The sequence below is a fragment of the Rhinoderma darwinii genome, chromosome 1, assembly GCF_050947455.1.
Source record: "Rhinoderma darwinii isolate aRhiDar2 chromosome 1, aRhiDar2.hap1, whole genome shotgun sequence".
Taxonomy (NCBI): Eukaryota; Metazoa; Chordata; class Amphibia; order Anura; family Rhinodermatidae; genus Rhinoderma; species Rhinoderma darwinii.
In genome coordinates this window covers 430,893,985-430,912,690 of record NC_134687.1, presented here as the reverse complement: position 1 = coordinate 430,912,690, position 18,706 = coordinate 430,893,985, and the positions used below count along the sequence as shown (strand labels likewise).

The window sequence follows — 18,706 nt, the reverse complement described above, 5'->3', positions numbered from 1 at the left end:
TAGACCCAACAATGCAGACGAGCTGAAGGCCGCTATCAAAGAAACCTGGGCTTCCATAACACCTCAGCAATGCTACAGGCTGAACGACTCCATGCCACGCTGCATTGATGCAGTAATTCATGCAGAGTCGGAGCCCCGAACAAGTATTGAGGGCATATACTGTACATACTTTTCAGTAGGCCAACATTTCGGTACCACATTATAAGTGCCCTATCTCCTACATAATGTGATCGGCATTGTAATGTAGATAACAACAGTGTTTTTTATTTTGAAAAACTATCAATTTTGAGCAAGTTATGACCTATTTTAGATTTATGCTAATTATTTTCTTAATAGACAACTGGGCGTGTTTTTACTTTTTTACCAACTGGGCGTTGTCATACACTTCTCTCCATTCATTTTTAGCAGTACTCGCAACTCGCGAGATCACGCTGTGTAGTCACATACTCCCATATTAACTTTACCGAAGTATCTTGGGAGTGAATTGACATCACCTCCAGCCAGGACGCGATATCTATTCATCACTCCCGACACTTCGATAAAGTTTCTTGGGGACTTACTCACACAGCACTGAGTGATCTTGCGAGATCACCTCTGCTGTCATTCACAGAAACTTTACCGAAGTGTCGGGAGTGATGAATAGACATCACGTCCTGGCTGGAGGTGATGTCTATTCACTCCCAAGACACTTCGGTAAAGTTAATATGGGAGTATGTGACTGCACTCGCGAGATCACGCTGTCTTGCGAGTACTGCTAAAAATGAATGGAGGGAAGTGTATGACGCTGATTGGTCAGCGTCATACACTTCTCTTTACAATGCCCAGTTGGTAAAAAAGTAAAAACACACCCTGGTGTCTATTAAGAAAGTAATTAGCATAAATCTAAAATGGTGCATAACTTGCTAAAAATTTATCGTTTTTCAAAATAAAAATTGCTCAGTTCGCAACGCTCTGGCCAGAGATTCCGCTCCTAGAGAGCGCCCCTGATGTCACTGTCAATATATGGACAGTGAAGTCAGGGGCTCTTTCCAGGAGCAGAATCTCCGGCCAGAGAGTTGCTGATGACCTGGCCGGTGATTCCGCTCCTGGAGGAGCCCCTGGTGTCACTATCCATATATGGACACTGACTTCAGTGTTGCCCAAGCTCTGGCTGGGGGCTCCGCTCCTGGTGGAGCTCCTGTTGCTACGGTCTATATATGGATAGTGACGCCAGGTGCCTCCTCCGGGAGCGTAATCACCAGCATTGTCGACGCTCTGGCAGGGGATTCTGCGCAAGGAGGAGCCCCTGATATCCTGGAGAGAGCCCCTGGCATCACTATCCATATATGGACAGTGACGCTGACGCTTTGCCCAGGGATTCCGCTCCTGGTGGAGCTCCCGTCGTCACTGTCCATATATGGATAGTGATGCTAGGTGCCACCAACTGGAGCGGAATCCCCGTCCAGAGCATTGCCGACGTTCTGGCTGGGGATTCTGCACAAGGAGGAGCCCCTGATGTCACTATCCATGTCTGGACAGTGTCGTCAGGGGCTCCTCCAGGAGAAGAATCCCCGCCACAGCGTCTGAAACACTGACCTCACTGTCCATATAGGGATAGTGGCGCCAGGGGCTCCCTCTAGGACATCAGGGGCTCCACCTTGCACTGGGGATTCTGCTCCTAGAGGGATCCCAAATAGTGCTATCTACAGGGAGGGTTGTAGCAGTATCCACAGGGTGGGGTGTGTGTGACACTATCTACAGGGGGGGTGGCGCTATCTAGATGGGCACTATCTAGAGGGGACACTGTGGTGCGGTCTACATGGGCACTGTGTTTGGCACTATCTACATGGGCACTGTGGCACTATGTGGGCAATGGCACTTTATATGTGGCACTGGCATTTATATGTGGGCACTATGGCACTTTATGTGTGGGCACTGTAACACTATCTGCAGTGGACACTGTGGCACTATCTACAGTGGGCACTGTCGCACAATATGGGCACTATCTAGAGTACACTGTGGCGCTATCTACATAGGCACTGTGTGTGGCAGTATCTACATGGGCACTGTGGGACTACATGGGCACTATCTAGAGGGGACACTGTGGTGCGGTCTACATGGGCACTGTGTGGCCCTACCTACATGGGCACTGTGGCACTATGTGGGCAATGGCACTTTATACTGTATGTGGGCGCTGGCCCTTTATATGTGGGCACTATGGCACTTTATATGTGGGCACTGTGACACTATCTGCAGTGGGCACTGTGGCACAATATGGGCAATATCTAGAGAGGACACTGTGGCGCTGTCTACATGGGCACTGTGTGTGGCACTATCTACATGGGCACTGTGGCACTATATAGGCACTGGCACTTTATATGTAGGCACTGTGTCACTATCTACAGTGGGCACTGGCACTATCTACAGTGGGCACTGTGACACTATCTACAGGAGCATTACGGCACTATCAATATGGGCACTGTTGTGTTTTCAGGGGGTTTGCACAAAAAAAACCACCTTCACAAATGAAATACTTCATTGTTTTTAACGGCTATGAAAAACAGATGGCAAGCGGATAACAAACGGCCATTAAAAACAAACAGATTTACTGGAAATGGATAAAAATTTGAACACACAGATGCAAAACGGCCATGAAAAACTGACAGTTGATTTGTGTGATGTAGCCTAAATCATATATTTAGAATCTGTTTGCTTATTTTCTTTCTCCACATTGTAACTTTTTTGAGGATAAGCCATCAACTTCTTAAGACTGGAAAACCCCATTAATAAATTAGCATCCATCTGAGGGGATAAAGTCTCTAGCAACCTTTACACTTAGGGCTTATTCAGACGAACGTGATATACGTCCGTGCAACGCGCGTGATTTTCACGCGCCTCGCACGGACCTATGAGAGTCAATGGGTCCATTCAGACAGTCCGTGATTTTCATGCTGCGTGTGTCCGCTGCGTAAAACTCGCGACATGTCCGTTCTTTGTGCGTATTTCGCTCATCACGCATGGCACACGGAAGCACTTCCGTGGGACATGCGTTTTTCACGCAAGACTTGTTTAAGTGTATGTAAATGAGTTTAAAAACTTGTCCAAACAAGCACAAACCAGGAAGTTGCTTTGCACTTGTTTGGCACATACTGAGCTGGACACGGACAACGGCAGCCATGCCTAGGGTTTGTGACGTGGAGAAACTGATCTGCCTTGTCCAGGAGAGGCCAGAGTTGTGGTACACGCGTGCAGAGGCATACCACGACCGCACGGGCAAAGAAGTGGCATGGGATCACATAGCACAGACGCTCTTCAGCCAGGAGTGGGTTAAAGGCAGCACACGCGACAGAAAGATAATTGGTAAATACATTGATTTATAGATGTCATGTAAAACCCACATGCTGTAGTGTGTCCTTGTGTTAACATTTTCCAAATGCCCAACGTAGCGTCTCTGTCACAGCATCATTGAGCTTGTGTAATGTATGTTGGTGTGTAACGGAATGACAAAGTTTCCAACAAGTGGAGATTTGTGTGCTGTAACATCAGGACTGACCATTTTTTATTTACCATCCTTTGTACAGTAGATGATGTGAAGACCCGGGGGAGGAGCACCCGGGATCAATTCCGCCGGGAATATGGGGCCAGAGGCCGAAGTGGTGATGGGGCGAGCAAAAAAAGGAAGTACATATAGCTCATGTTCCTCAAGGACAACATGGAGATGCGAACATAAGAAATCATACTGTACGTTTAAGAAATGTCTGCGTTCACATGTCATTTAATCCAAACAGGGTGTTTGTCCCTTGTGGCAAGGTTACTAATCACTCTACATTTGTATTATAGAAGCAGTGACAGTCTCCAAGACACAGAAGAGGAGCCTGCCCATGAAGAGCCGCACGCGCCAGAAGACGCAAATCCCCTGCTGCCCTTAACACCCGAGCCGACAGCTCCCGAACCAGCCCCACAAGCGTCCAGCCAACCACAGGTGCCACCGGACGAACGTCGTCAAACCACCGCAGCAGGCAGGCGCACCCACATGGGTTCCGCAGGTGCACAAGTGGACACAAGGGTACTGGAGTACCTGCGGCGCTGCGCAGACGAGGACGCCTGTGACGCCTTTTGCCGCACCATAGCCCCGTTACTGCGGAAGGTACCCGACCATAGGATGGCGCGCCTCCAGTCCTCCATTATCTCCCTCATTGACAGTGCCACACCTCCAAACAATCCACGCCAGTGCTTCAACGCAATTGAGCATTGGCGTGGATTGCCGGAGCCGTCGGTGGCCTTCAATGCACCTGGCCCATCCCAGCCTGCCACCCCCTTGGCACGCCAACATTACTATCGGCCAATGGCGTCACGCATGTCTCCTGGTCCTGTGCCGGGGCGTGAGCGATATTTTCCTGGCTACAGTCGACCGTTGGAAAGCTTTACTCAGGCCCCACCTCACGGCTATCAGACGCAGCATCAGCACCATTATGCTGTTGAGTAACATTCTCTGCAGGCCCATGGACAGCATAGTGGGGCTGAAATGGCCAGCTACACCTCACCGCCTCATCGATATCATGAGTTGTAGTGCTGTGACTGCATAATAGTTGATGTTATCATTTAGGCCTGTTTGGGTTTATTGTTTGCGAATTTGCATTATGTTGGTGCGATGTTTTATATGACGTTTACATATGTTGTATGTACTAATTTTGTGTGGCATCAACATAAAGTCTGGTTTTGTTTTAGCCAAAAAGTGTGTGTGTTTTCCTAAATTTCTTATGTTTGACTATCTTTGCCAATCATGTCCTTGTGTAACGTTTCCACACGGTGGACAGGGCCCAATATTGTTGCACGCCATCATTGAGGTATAAGTTTATCTGTTGGGGTTTTGCTCGAATCAAAATCGACTTCTATGCGGCCGTGCAGTGCTATCATATTTGACGCACAAAGGACAGTTGTGATTGTATTAGAGAACATTGGGATTGGCAATGTGCTTCACATACAATTACGTGTTTGGCTGCTAAATACTACGTCGAAACCCCAAAAGATATAAGCTCGAAACTCACGTCAAGGGTCCTCATGTATTGCGAGTCCCTAATACTACAATCCCCCCCAAAACAAAATACATTGGGGTCACTAATGATCTATTTCGAGAATAGTTAGAACTATGCCACCGTTTACATTGAATGGTCCTGCCATGGTAGTGCTCCAGCAGGGGTGTCAAAATATTCTGCAAATATTTCACACACTCGGATACCAGATGTTTGTGCCCTCCCTAGTGGAATTGGGCGCACAATGGTTGAAGTGGTTGTATTTGTTAGGATATATTCGGCATCAAAACTTGCATCATGTATGCGTGTAAAGTTATGAAGAACTACACACGCTTGTATGACACGTGTCACTTTCTGCGGCGTCATTTGCATTGTTGTGAGAAAGATCCTCCATTTGTTGGACATTGTGCCAAACGCACATTCAACACATCTTCGAGCTCTGTTTAGCCGGTAATTAAAGATGCGCCTACGGTCATCCAAACCATTTCTTGCAAATGGACGCATTACTTGGCTTGTCAGGGCAAAACCCTCATCTGCAACGATGACATATGGGACTGGTGGTCCGCTGGAGCCAGGGAGGATGGTCGGTTCAGGCACAGAAAGTTGATTGCTCATAAGCCGATGGCCAATTCTGGATGAGCGAAATATGCGTGCATCAGCAGAGCTTCCATACGACCCAATGTGTACAATGGTAAAACAATAATTACTGTCGGCCAAGGCCAACAAGACTATGGAAAAATACTGTTTGTAGTTATAGTATCTAGAGTCAGAGTGGGGGGGGCTTCTTCACACAAATCTGATTCCCGTCTAGGGCACCAATACAATGAGGAAATTGGGTGCCGCTACTAAAATCTTCAGACATACTAAGCCAGTGTTCTGCCGTGGGCTGAGACATCACTGTGGTCTTTAATCTCTGCCACAGCACGACAGAAGTGTCTGTCACAATGCTTGAAATGCATGAAATCTACATGGGTGAGAAAAAAACACAAAAAACAATTATGTAGGACATGACACCCACACACCATCCTGTAATCACTAATTGTATAAAACACACATACCTCAAGGTCACAAGGAGTCGCTCCTCTGGGGAAATGCAGCGCCGCATGTTTGTGTCCTGGTAGGTGATTCCTGTACGAATCTCAAGCAGAATATCAAACGTGGCCATAGACATGCGGCAAAACTACCTAAATTTCTCTGGGTGACGCCGGAGGTCATCATAGAGGGTATGAAAGTGCCCTTTGGAGGTACGTTGTGTCACAAGAGGATGAACCCAAATCCTCCCTCTTCTCCGCGTTTGGTCCTGTAACATGGGACGGCGCTCGCCAAATCGCCGAGAAACCATCCACGCTAGCAGCACACGGCCCAGCGGAGTATACGGCATAATTTTGATTAGAATAAAACAAGCCTGTAAACACTGTAAAGTACCCAAAGTATTTTGCAAGCTGCAAAAACGATGAGAACATGTGCACACATCAAGCATGTGTTTGTGAAGGGTGCCTTTTTGTAGGCTGGCCTCTCCATAAAAAACCCAGACACGCAGCATAAATGGATGACACACGGACATACAACGCGCGCAATACGCTGCGTTTTTTGCTCGCGCAAAACGTTCACGCTCGTGTGAATCCGGCCTTTCTGTAGTCTGACAGACCAGTCACACTTTTAGGTAGTCCACAAAACCTCATATTACTTCTTCTGGACATATTCATCAATAATATCATCTGTTTTATTCTCTAACTCCAGAGTTCTGGTACTCATAGCCTGCCGCTAGAGACTAGTTTCATGGCACTTGATAGTTCCTTCTTAAACATTGATTTTATAAATTCAAGCAACTCATTTTCTGAAAGATTCATATTCAAATTACCCATCCTCAGTAGCACCCATAGACGCTTTTTTTTATTCCTTAAAGGAAAGGTGTCATGATTTATTTTTTTATTAATTTATGTGTTTTTATGTAATAAAATATTATAGTGACTTTATTTATTTTTTCACACACAGTGTTTTTTTTATTAACACTTTCTTACTTTACTGGAGGTTGCCATGTTTTATTTCATCTGTGTATGTGTCTCTTAACGACACATACACAGATGGAATATGGCAGCTACAGGGCATAGGACGTAACGAATGGTACCCGTTCATTACATCCTGCGCTTCTGCCGTCTCGCTCTGTACTGCGCTAGCGCACTTCAGAGCGAGCCAGCATAGAAGCTGGTTTGTAGGGGGAAATCTGGCGCAATTTTGAATACCGGCTGCACTGCAGGTAAGGTGTGTGTCTGTCTCTCTCTCATGGCCCCCCCTCGCATCCCCCACTCGTGACCCCCCCCTTGCGACCCCCTTGCACACCCGCTGTAACTGTGTGTGTATATATATGTGTGTGTGTAGCAGAGCTATGTGTGTGTATAGCAAATCTGTGTGTGTAGCAGATCTGTGTGTATAGCAGACCTGTGTGTGTAGCAGAGCTGTGTGTGTAGCAGAGCTGTGTGTGAGTGTGTGTAGCAGGGCTGTGTGTGTGAGTGTGTGTAGCAGAGCTGTGTCTGTGAGTGTGTGTGTAGCAGAGCTGTGTGTGTGTGTGTAGCAGAGCTTTGTGTGTAGCAGAGCTGTGTGTGTAGCAGAGCTGTGTGTGTGTAGCAAAGATGTGTTTGTCTGTGTGTGCGCGCAGCAGAACTGTGTGCGCACGCAGCTGAGCTGTGTGTGTGTGTGTGTAGTATGTGCAGCAGAGCTGTGTCTGTGTAGTGTGCGCTGCAGGGCTATATACTACTTTTGTGCAGCGGAGTATGCATGGGCGCCGCTGATCCTTCATAGCCGCTTATCAGCTGTTTTGAAGAATCAGCGGCGGGCACCCCCCAGACACACACAAATCCCCCCCAAACATGCAACTGCACCACACACAACCCCCCCCCCCCCACTGTGGAAGGGGTTGTGTGATTGCTTGTGTGGGCATATGTGTGTGGGGGGGTGCGTGCAGTGTGCTTGTGGGGAGTTTGTGTGATGGTGAGCGTGTGTGTGTAGCGGGGTGCATGCAGTGTGCTGTTGGGGGTGTATGTGGAGGGAGGTTGTGTGCAGGGTGCTTGTGGGGGGATTGTGTGATGGTTTGCATGGGTGTATGTGGGGGGGTGCATGCAGGGTGCTTGTGGTGACCTCTAGTATTTATTGTGGGGAGAAAACAGAAGTCGCTGTAGGTGAGTATAAGTACTTATATTTTTCATATTGCTAACATTATTTCTTTTGTTTTGCATGTTCCGCTGGACCTAGTGGACATTTTTCATCAAATCATTAACGAGGATTGTGTGGGGGAGTTTTTATTTCAATAAAAATATTTTCTTATGTCTCTGTTTTATTACCACCTTAGTAATGGCAGTTGTCTGTTTGATGACATCCATTACTAAGGCGGTGCTAAGTGTTAGCCAGTAAAAAGCTAGCGCTAACCACCCCTTATTATCCCGGTACCCACCACCACCAGGGGTATTGGGAAGAGTCGGGTACGATCCAGTACCCGACATTCTGTTGTGAAGGCTGGGCACTGGAGTGGCCGCAGGCTGCTGCTATTAGGCTGAGAAAAGGCCAGAAACCGTGACTTTTCCCACCCTGGTAATGCTAGTCTGCTGCTGTGTTGTATCTGGCTGGTTATGATAATCGGAGCACACCGAGTCGTTTTAAAAAAAAAAATGTAATTACAAAATTACGTGGGGTCCCCCCATTTTTTAGAACCAGCCAGATACAACAAAGCAGCAGCAGCCTAGCATTATCAGGGTTGGGAAAGTCACTGTTTTTGGCTCTTCTCAGCCACATAATACCAGCCTGCGGCCGCCCACAGTCAGTCTTCAACCTTCACAACAGATGGTCGTGAACTGGATCGTACCCGGCTCTTCCCGATACCACTGGTGGCGGTGGGTACCAGGGTAATAATGGGGTTAGTATTAGCCTTTTTACTGGCTAACAATAAGCCCCGCCTTAGTAATGGACGTCATCAAACAGACAACTGCCATTACTAAGGTGGTAATAAAGTATTAAAAAAACAAAGACACAAGAAAATATTTTTATTGAAATAAAAACTCCCCCACACAATCCTCGCTAAACAAAAATTATAAATAATCACAGTAGTCCATCGAATGTACGACGTAGTACAATAGGTCCAGCGGAACCTGCAAAAAAAATAAACCTAGGCCTCAAGCGCGCTTCAGTGAAACTCTTCAGTGTGCTATCCATTTTTTTAAAGGATAGCACACTGACCCATTCATTTCTATGGGGCCATGCACAATTCCTTTTTATTTGCTGAGTTTTTTTTGCCATTTTTGTATGTGCTTTTTGCACGTTTTTAGTTAGGACTCCCACTGACTCTGGGAACATTTGGAGCATTTTATGCACCAAAGAATTGATCCAACGCTTCTTTTCTACGCAACACGTTTTTTAAAAACGCTTGCATAAAAAACTAACAGCTCGCTTTCCCATTGATGTAAATGGATAGCTTAATTAAGCGTTTGACGCTTGTTTTGCATGTTTTTTTACGCATTTTGTTTGCACTTTTTGGAGCATAAGTAGGACTACCATTGACTATGGGAACATTTGGCACATTTTACGTGCAAAGGAATTGAATCTTGTTAGTACAGTTGAAAAAAGACACATGTCCATCAAGTTCAACCAAGGGATGTTTTTTGAGGGGGTTTTACATGGAGCAGGATTTCACCATATTTTTTGTATGTGCCATTAATATATTTATATAAATTAATCATGTCCCCCCTTAGTCGTCTTTTTTCAAGGCTAAAAAGGTTTAATTTTTTTAATCTTTCCTCATAACTTATATTCTCCATGCCCCTTATTAGCTTCGTTGCTCTTCTTTGTATTTATTCCAACTCCAGGGCATCCTTTCTATGAACTGGAACCCAGAACTGAACTGCATATTCTAGATGAGCCCTCACTAATGCTTTGTAAAGTGGTAATATTACATCCCTGTCCCGTGAGTCCATGCCTCTTTTAATAAACGACAATATCAGCTGATTGACATTGCATGCTGTTATTTATTTTATGATTTACAAGTACACCCAGATCCTTCTCAACAAGTGAATTCCACAGTGTAGCTCCCCCTAGGACATATGATGCATGCAGGTTGTTGGTACCCAGATGCATAACTTTACATTTATCTACATTAAACTTAATTTGCCAACTGGACGCCCAAGCTTAGTTTGTTTAAATCCGCTTGCAATTCACGAATATCTTCCATAGACTGAACTATATTACATAGCTTGGTGTCATCTGCAAAAATAGAAATAGTGCTATTAATCCCATTCTCTATATCATTAATAAATAAGTTGAATAATAGTGGTCCCAGCACTGAACCCTGGGGTACACCGCTTATAACCGGGGACCATTCAGAGTAGGAATCATTGACCACAAGTCTCTGGATATGGTCCTTGAGCCAATTCTCAATCCAATTACAAACTATACTATCTAAACCTATAGTCCTTAATTTACCCATTAGACATCTATGAGGGACAGTGTCAAATGCTTTTGCAAAGTCCAAAAACACTATATCCACAGCGGCCCCTCTGTCTAGGCTTCTGCTCACCTCTTCATAAAAACAAATCAGGTTGGTTTGACAACTTCTGTCCTTAGTAAAATCGTGCTGGCTGTCACTTATAATACAATTTTTTGTCACATAATCCTGTATATGGTCCCTCAATAGCCCCTCAAACATTTTCCCCACGATGGATGTTAAGCTTACTGGTCTATAATTACCCGGGGAAGACCTAGAGCCCTTTTTGAACATAGGCACCACATTTGCCCTGCGCCAGTCCCTTGGCACTATACCAGTCACTAGAGAATCTCTGAATATTATGAAGAGGGGGACTGAAATAACTGAACTAAGCTCTTTAAGAACTCTAGGGTGTAACCCATCTGGTCCAGGGGCCTTGTGCACATTTATTTTATTTACTCGACATTTCTTTATTTACACAACGCGTTTTTTAAAAATGCATGTGTAAAAAAGCGCGTTGTATGTACTAACAGCGCATTTTACCAATTATGTAAATGAAAAGTGTCACGATGCGTGGTGTGGACCCACTGGGCCGTACCGCGTAGTGGGATGGCAGCTGGCCAAACAGGTATGGTACAGTGTCAATAGTCCAGAAAGGTTACCTGAGGCAATGTAGACAGTAGCAAGGCAGACACGGCTGGGACCAGGCTACAGGTAGACGTCAGGCGTGGAGTAGCAGAGCAGGCGAGAAAATGCAGCACAGCACGGCAACAGTTCAGCACAGCAGTAGATCAGGATAGTACTGGATAGAACGGGAAACAGGATACAGGATACAGGTAGGGGGAATACTGGTAAGCTGGAAGAAACTTAGGAGACCATTTGCAAGACAGGGAAACAACAACGTTCAGGCGAGGATCAGAAGGACGGGGGCCTTCTTATAGTCCAGGAAATCCCTCCGGGAGACAGTCTCGATACCCGGAAGTGAGTGCCGGCGCCTCACATGGGAATGACGCAGGACAGCAGCTAGATGTACATGGCCGCGGTCATCAAGGGGTAAGTTAGAACGACGGACCACGGCCATAGACGTTACAGTATCTCCCCTCTTACGCCCCCTCTTCTTGGGACTAGAGCGGGAGAGAAACTTCCTCATGAGGACAGGGGCATCAATGTTCTCCTTTGGCTCCCAAGACCTCTCTTCTGGACCGAATCCTCTCCAATCCACCAAATAAAACGTTCTTCCTCCCAACTTTTTGGTAGCTAGAATCTCCCTGACCTCGAAAGTCCCTGACAAGCCGACAGGAGCCACTGCGGAACTAGGAGTCCTAGAGTAGCGGTTCAGGACCACGGGCTTCAGCTTCAGCAAGGAGACATGGAAGGAGTTAGGGATCTTAAAGGAATAGTGTCGCCCAAAAAAATTTTTTATATCAGTTTGATGTTAGTGTTTTATAAAAAACTTTTGTATTTATTTGTGTGTTTGTGTGTTACTTTTTTTTATTTTTTTACTTTTTCTTCCCTATCGTGGCTGTTATTTTTTTTTCCATTTCTGTATGTGTCGATTAACGACACATACAGACATGGAATACGGGAGCTACAGTCCCATATTGAATGCGAACGGGGCCCGTTCCATCCACTATGGTGTACGCCGTCTGGTGTCCAAGTTGAACTGAGCGCCGTCCGGCGACATTTTCCTGTAGACCGGAAGTCGCGGCCGGACAGTAAGATTACTACTTCCGGTCGCGGCTTCCGGACTTGTGCACTTGGAGCAGCGGCAGCAGACGGAGCAGACGGACCGGAGGGAGCGGCGGCGACAGGAGCAGGTAAGTGATTTCTATGTATGTTCGTGTTTCAGTGTGTTTACTACTGTATGTTAACCTTCTACACTGTGTGTTAGCTCAAAAAATGGCGGCACACAGTGTAGGAGGTTAGACCGTTCAATCCCCTCGTTTCTCCCGGCATTAGCCAGGATAAAGGAGGGGGGGATTCTGAGAGCTCACTAGAGCGAGGGATTTTTTCCAAATTTTGCAGCATAAAGCAATGTGGTTGCTTTACCACATGCAATGCTGCAATTTTGGGAATTTCTCCATCTTGTGACCAGTGCTGGGAAATATTATAAATTAGAATCTAATTTATAATATTTCCTGACTCGTGAAAAAAATAAAAAAAATTAGAACAATGTTTAATCACCTACACACTAATTGTTTAACTAAAAAAAAAAATACACTTTTTGCTAACAACACATTCCCTTTAAGGGTAAGAGGCAGCCGCAGTTTGTAAGAGACCGGGTTAATTTGTAGCAGGATCTCGAAGTGTCCGATGAACCTGGGAGCAAATTTGCAGGACGGCACCCTCAGCCGGATATTTTTTGAGGACAACCAGACCTTCATACCTGGAAGAAACTGAGGAGGATCCCGTCTTCTAGTATCTGCTTTTTTCTTCATGCGGTCAACTGCCAGCAGAATAGAAGATCGGGTCTGTTGCCATTTTTGCAGAAAGTCCCTGAAGGTCGAGTCAGTTGCAGGCACCTGGGACATAGTAGAGATGGGAAGAGGTATTTGAGGATGTTGGCCGTAGACTATGAAGAATGGGCTGGCGGTGGTGGACTCACTAGTATGGTTATTATAGGAGAATTCTGCCCACGGGAGCAGCTGCACCCAGTCATCATGTCGCCTTGAAACAAAGTGACGTAGATATTTCTCCATAATTTGGTTAATCCTCTCGACTTGCCCATTGGACTGGGGATGAGAAGTCCAACTTTACACCTAGGAGGGCTCTCCAAAACCTCGAGGTGAACTGGACCCCTAGATCCGAGACAATATGCAGAGGCCAGCCGTGCAGACGGAAGATGTGTTGTATGAAGAGCTCAGCCAGTCGAGCAGCAGAAGGCAGACCAGTCAGGGGAACAAAATGAGCCATTTTAGAGAATCGATCCACAACCACCCAGATCACACTGCATCCCACAGAGAGAGGCAGATCTGTGACAAAGTCCATAGCAACATGCCGCCAGGGGGCATCGGGCACAGGCAGTGGTTGGAGCAGACCGGCTGGTCTGGAGTGGGGAACTTTGTTTGCTGAACACACCGTACAGAAGGAGACAAAGTCCATGACGTCTTTGGGCAGCGTGGGCCACCAGAACGACGGGCGATTAGGTCTCGGGTCTTACGGGCACCCGCATGACCTGCCAGCTTGGAACTGTGACCCTAGAGAAGGATTCTTCTTCTGTCAGCCAGACGTACAAAAGTTCTTCCTGGAGGAATGTCACTAACCTGCAGAGGGTTAACAGAATAGACGCAGGAAGGGTCGATAATATTCTGTGGGGACTACACAGTGTCCTCTGTTTCAAATTACCTAGACAAGGCATCGGCCCTCACATTCTTGTCGGCAGGTCGGTAGTGAAGTTCGAACCGGAACCGAGCAAAGAACAACGACCACCTGGCTTGACGATGGTTCAACCATTGAGCCGTCTATAAATAGGTCAGATACTTGTGATCCGTGAAGACCAGGATAGGATGGACTGTGCCCTCCAGTAGATGTCTCCACTCCTGCAGGGCCAGCTTCACGGCCAGTAACTCCCGATCCCCAATTGAGTAGTTGCGCTCTGCGGAAGAAAACTGTTTGAAATAGTAGCCACATACCACAGTCTTGCCTTTAGAACCTCTCTGGAACAACAGTGCACCTGCACCAACAGAGGAAGCGTCCACCTCTAAAGAAAACTGTAGGGACACACCAGGATGGTGAAGAATAGAGGCTGACTTAAAGGCTTTTTTTAAGGTCTCAAATGCGGCTTCTGCCTCCGGAGTCCACATTTTGGCATTCATACCCTTTTTTGTGAGGGTAGAGATGGGGGCTGTCAATGACGAGACGTTGGGGGTGAACAGCCGGTAGAAGTTGGCGAATCCCAGTGAGCGTTGTATGGACCTTAAGCCTTGGGGGCGTGGCCACTCCAGGACAGCTTTTACCTTCTCAGGGTCCATCTTGAGGCCCTGATCGGAGATGATATAACCCAAGGGAAGAGATCTTTTTTCAAACATGCACTTCTCCAGCTTGGCATAAAGATGATTCTCCCTTAAACGAAGCAAAACCTGGCGGACATGACTCTGATGAGTTACCGGATCTGGGGAAAAAAATCAAAATGTAATCGAGATACACCACAACACAGACATAGAGGAGATCACGAAAAATGTCATTGACAAATTCTTGAAACACCACGGAGGCATAACTAGGTATTCATAGTGCCCATCACGTGTATTAAATGCGGTCTTGCACTCATCACCCTGACGAATTTGAATCAGGTTGTAGGCCCCCCCCGCAAGTCCAGTTTAGAAAAAATGTTTGCCCCCGTATGCAATCAAACAGTTCCGAAATCAAAGGCAATGGGTACCTGTTCTTCACCGTGATCCAATTGAGGCCCCGGTAGTCAATGCAGGGTCGGAGGGATCCATCCTTCTTCTTGACAAAGAAGAACCCAGCTCCGGCCGGGGATGAGGACTTACGAATGAAGCCCCTCTCCAGATTCTCCTTGATGTAGGTCGATATGGACTGTGTCTCTGGCAGGGAGAGAGGGTATACTCTACCGCGAATAGGAAATGAATCAGGAACCAAGTCGATCGCACAATTGTATGCTCGATGTGGCGGCAAGGTCTCCGCTTTCCTTTTATTGAAGACATCAGAGAACATAGAGAAACAAGAAGGAAAACCTGCCAATGACTGAAGCGGAGGAGGCTGCGGTGGCTGGATATGACCCAGACAGCGGTCGAGACACTTGGGGCCCCACTGGAGAGCCTTTCCAGAGTTCCAATTCAGGACTGGGGCATGCAAACGGAGCCAAGGCAAACCCAGCAGCACAGGGTTGACGGCCTTGGGCAGGACAAACAGGGAGATGAGCTCAGTGTGAAGAGCTCCCACTTGAAGTCTCAATGGCTTGGTCACAGACAACACTGGGTCAGGCAATGGCAGTCCATCTACAAAGACAACAATCAACGGCCTTTCCAGACGGACAGTGGGCAACTGGAGAAGATCTACAAGGTCTTGACAGATGAAATTAGCAGCAGAGCCAGAGTCCAGGTAGGCAGAGGCCAGATGGGGTTTCTCGCCAACAATGATGGTCACGGGAATAAAAAGTTTGGAGGAGAGTTCACGATTAAATGCAGTGGCGCCCAGGGTTGTCTCTCCAACCAAACTTAGGCGTTGTTTTTTTGGGGCTTTTGTGGACACAGACGCACGACATGGCCAGCAAGGCCACAATACAGACCGAGTCCAGAGGTGTGCCTGCGCTGTTTCTCTTGTACAGACAATTTTAGGCAATCCACCTGCATCGGAACCTCGGGCAAGGCAGTAGAGGACAGCAAGAGGGGTTGCTGGAAGTTGGGCGCGAAACTAGGAAGCCGTCTCTCCTGTCGAAGCTCATGAGATCTCTCCCTAAGCCTTATATCCACCCAGGTAGCCAGCAGAATCAGGTCGTCCAAGGCAGGTGGTAGATCTCGGGCAGCATGCCATGCCAGAAGGATGCTACCAAGGCCTCATTATACCAGGACAGCTCCCCTGCTAGGGTCCGGAACTGGATGGTGTATTTGCCCACAGAGGTGTCCTCTTGGCGCAGGTTGAAGATAGGAGTGGCTGCCGACGAGACTCGTCCTGGCTCCTCAAAAACAGTACGGAACAACCGCACAAACTCCTGGAAGTCTTGAGTCTCAGGTCGCTGACGTTCCCAGATTGGATTCGCCCATGCCAGGACCTTGCCAACAAGTAGGGACACGATGAAGGCAATCTTGGTTCGTCCGACGGAAATGCTCGGGCATGCAGGGAAAAATGGATATAGCATTGGTTCAGAAATCCACTGCACGAACTTGCATCTCCAAGGGACCGAGAAGGTAAAGGCAGCGAGAACCGAGGATCCGAACCGGAACTGCCAGGAGGTGTAGCAGGAGGGTCGGTCGGAGGAGCTTGCATAGAAGCAGGAAGGGAGGCAACTAGCGTCCCTAGCTGCTGCGCCATGGAGTCCACTGTCACAAAAAGTTGATCCTGTCTTGCTCGGAGGTTCTGCCTGCATGGCTTGGGAGGGGGACATGCCCTTAAATTGACCAGCGGGGTCCATGGCCTGAGCGTACTGTTATGATGCGGGGTGTGGACCCACTGGGCCGTACCGCGTAGCGGGATGGCAGCTGGCCAAACAGGTATGGTACAGAGTCAATAGTCCAGAAGGGCTACCTGAGGCAATGTAAACAGTAGCAAGGTAGGCACGGCTGGGACCAGGCGGCAGGTAGACGTTAGGCGTGGAGTAGCAAAGCAGGCGAGGAAATGCAGTACAGCACAGCAACAGTTCAGCACGGCAGTAGATCAGGATAGTACTGGACAGCATGGGAAACATGATACACGATACAGGTACGGGCAACACTGGGAAGCTGGAAGACACTTAGGAGACCATTTGCAAGACAGACTATGGGAAACAACAACAACGCTCAGACGAGGATCAGAAGGGCGGGGGCCTTCTTATAGTCCAGGAAATCCCTCCGGGAGACAGTCTTGACATTACAAAAAGCGGAATCAAGCGTTTTATGATGCGGTTTTTGGCACGTAATATGCGCCAAAAAAACACGTCAAATACACGCCATGTAAACCTGTCAATTGAAAAGTTATTCACTTCACTTTCATCATTCTTAGCCTTTTGGTGTGTCCTATAGCTTCTACCAGCTGCATTATGAAAGCTCGTCCAAAATGGGAGCCGGACAATGCTTAGCAATTTGAAGACACCTTTTCTTGGCTTGCAGCCAAAAATAGGGACGGGGGGGGGGGCGGTGAGATTCCCTCCTACATTTACAGCAGCTGTGAGTCAGGTTGCTTTCCCTTATTCACCTTGCTGTAATTCTGGGAAGTGCTCCCTCTGGTGGCCAACATAGGAAAACATGTCAAATTATTATTTCATTTTTAATACTTCCCACCATGTGGAAAAAAAAAAGAATACTGCAAAAAACGTAAAAAATATAATACAAATATGTAACTTACTTAAAAAAAAAATTTTTTTCATTTGCAACACATTCCCTTTAACAATTATTTTAGGCTGGGTTCACAAGTCGCGGTCAAAATGCCATACGATTCGTGGCAAAACAGTGCCATTTTGCCGTGAATTTTGTAAAATAGTTTTGTCACAGAAAAAAAACCTGCATTTTGCCTGCGACGTGTGAACCCAGCCTTAGTATCTTTTTATTGCATATTGGGGATGATTCCACCATCTTACTCCTAGAGGTCACAGCTTCATAACTTTCCCCTCCTCCTAACTGATTTAAATATTCATAGGAGCTTTAATAGAGCGGACACCGGGCATGCACAGTACCGCTCCATTCAAAGTCTGAAGGAGGCTGAAGGAAACAGCAGAGAACTTTTGCTTTATAAACATGCTTTAGTGAACAAATACATTCTGTGACCTGGGAAACTGAGCAATTTTAGCACTCTACTAATTACTAAAAGTGTGAACTCGTTTAAAATAGTATCCGTAACCAATATGCAAGTAAGGCTGGGTTCACACGACCTATTTTCAGGCGTAAACGAGGCGTATTATGCCTCGATTTACGCCTGAAAATACGGCTACAATACGTCGGCAAACATCTGCCTATTCATTTGAATGGGTTTGCGGACGTACTGTGCCAACGACCTGTAATTTACGCGTCGTCGTTTGACAGCTGTCAAACGGCGCGTAAAATGACTGCCTCGTCAAAGAAGTGCAGGACACTTCTTTGGACGTAATTTGAGCCGTTTTTCATTGAATTCAATGAAGAACAGCTCAAATTTACGGCCGTCAAAGACGCCTCGAATAATGCGAGGAGGAGCAATTACGTCTGAAACGACGGAGCTGTTTTTTCCTGAAAACAGTCTGTAATTTCAGACGTAAAAGGCAGCTTTCGTGTGCACATATCCTAAGGGTGTTTTCACATCAACGTCGGGTTCCGTTAATCGGTTCCAATCTACCTTTCCGTCGTAGGAACCGATGAACAGAAAGCCAAACGGAAACCATAGCTTCTATTTGCATTACCATTGATTTCAATGGTATTGCTTCCGTTGTAGTTGGGTTCCGTTTGCTTCCGCTTCTTAAAGTTTCAGGTTTTTTTAACGGAAACAATAAAGTAGTCAACTGCGCTGTTGTTTCCGCGACAAAAACTGAAATTTTACGGAACGGAAATAAACGGAAACCAACTGCAATGAAAGCATTACCATTGAAATCAATGGTAATGTGAAC

The 18,706-nt window shown here is 46.8% G+C and overlaps 1 protein-coding gene across 1 annotated transcript in view; it reads left to right on the top strand.

The window, feature by feature from the left end:
- Positions 1 to 18,706, top strand: part of LOC142743192 (sodium-dependent serotonin transporter-like) — a 154,912-nt gene that overhangs the window by 82,484 nt on the left and 53,722 nt on the right. The gene's annotated exons all lie outside the window — the stretch shown is intronic.